Consider the following 1,865-nt stretch of genomic DNA (forward strand, 5'->3'; position numbering starts at 1 on the left):
AATTATTCGAATCATATTTTATAAATCAAACTTTATTTAAATTTTTTTGAGTAATTGAAAAAATTCAAATTTTTTTGATAAAATCAAGTCATGTTCACTCCTAATTAGAGACATAAGAGCTTGAGCTTGAACCTGAACATGTATTTGATATTTGTTGCTTCAATAATCTAAAAGGAAATTGTCTCCACCGGGTCCCGACTTGTTGGGTCATACTCATATCATAGAAGTACATGAATGCACTCTCGGTAAGAATGAATAGAGTCGAGTCTAATCGAATTATGATAGTAACATGTTATGTTTTTTTTATAAGAATCCCAACCTTTATCACCATGACATAAAACAACTCACTTCAGAATTTTACAAATGCACCAATAATGTCAAATACTGTTGTAATTATTGATATCAAACCCCCTGCTGTAGAAATGAGAGAAAAGAAAGTTGCAAATCTTCTTATTGAACTGAACTTAGCATAATTTGGGTAAGAAACCCAGAAAAAAGTGAATGAATGTTCTTATTCATAAAACTTTATTTAAATATATATTACAAATGATATATGGAAAATAGATATTAGATTGTGTTACACTCATCATTGCAAAATATACATGGAAATAAACCCACTTGAATGATTATAAAGTTTTTTCAGGGAAAATCTAAAATAAAATACATATATATATATTTCTGTACAACTTGTTTCATACCCCTAATTTAGCTAGAGGAAACAGGATTCAAAGCTCTAGCAAAGCCATTCATGGCACCATATCCTTTAGAACTGAAACTCAAGCACCCAAATAAGCCTTGCTTGTAAGGCAAGAATGTCTTCTTCCTCATTTCTTCAGCCTGTGCTCTACTTGCAGTGTAATGCAACTCATGTGGTGATGGTGGAACCCTCCTCTTCCCTTCTCTGGTTTCTTTTCTTTGGTCGGAGAGAAAGAAATGGTGGACCAGAAGAACTTGTTGTTGCTTCTTCCTTCACTTTTGCTCCTCAGAAAATCTTTCAAGAAAACCCATTTCTTTGAGCTTCTTCCAGCTGAAGATGACCTTGAAGAAGAAGTCGACATTGAAGCGCCATCATCATTAATGCTGTCCGCTTTCTTGTCTGAATTTTTGTCCATGGACACGTTTTGGTTATCGAGAACGAAAGTATCGTTTCTCAAAGGGGACATGGATCTTGTTCTTCTCCTTAAAGACTTATTCCTCAGCCTCAGATCTCTGCCTCTTACCTCATCTTCTTCATCATCACCTTCGTGTTCAAGATCCAGCAATGGATCCAAAACCTGAGGCCTTTCCAAATGGGTGGATAGCTTCATGGGTCTGATCTGTCCATTCAAGAACAGTTCATCAGCTGAAATCATGGATCCTGTTTGACCCGACCCTGATGACCCAAATCTCCTGGAGAACTCAAACTCGAAGCCTAGAGGCACCGAGTTATCAGGGGAGGGTGGTCGGGTTGATGACACCATTGAAGCTACTGATGTCATTGCAAAGTGCATAGGGCTAGCCGGTGCACTGTAAAAGAAGCCACCATTAAAGGAGCCTGGACCAGGTGACCTGTCGGGGCTTGAAGGAGCACTGACATAGGGTGTGGAACAAGTGCTGTCATCTTCTTCAGTGAAACCGTGGGGCTCATGGGCTTCTAAAGATCTACCATCTGTGCTAATTCCTAGTTCCGTGTGGCTTGATTCATTGTCGTTTGGGGTTTGAAACTTCATTTTTTGCTGTTGTGAATGATGCGATGAAATTGAGAAAGAAAGTGGAGTGTATGCGTTGTGAGATTTGTTCATCCGTGTGGTGATTTATAACAAGTGTTAAATGCCCAAAATGCGAATTTTCATTACCAATTTATCCGTACCAAATTGTGAATTTTA

The 1,865-nt window shown here is 38.0% G+C and overlaps 1 pseudogene; it reads right to left on the reverse strand.

Moving 5' to 3' along the window:
- Positions 1-684: 684 nt before the first annotated feature.
- Positions 685-1,778, reverse strand: LOC120150401 (annotated as a pseudogene).
- Between the last annotated feature and the right edge of the window lie 87 nt (positions 1,779-1,865).

Source organism: Hibiscus syriacus, unplaced genomic scaffold, assembly GCF_006381635.1.
Source record: "Hibiscus syriacus cultivar Baekdansim isolate YM2019G1 unplaced genomic scaffold, ASM638163v2 tig00111022_pilon, whole genome shotgun sequence".
NCBI classification, from domain to species: Eukaryota; Viridiplantae; Streptophyta; class Magnoliopsida; order Malvales; family Malvaceae; genus Hibiscus; species Hibiscus syriacus.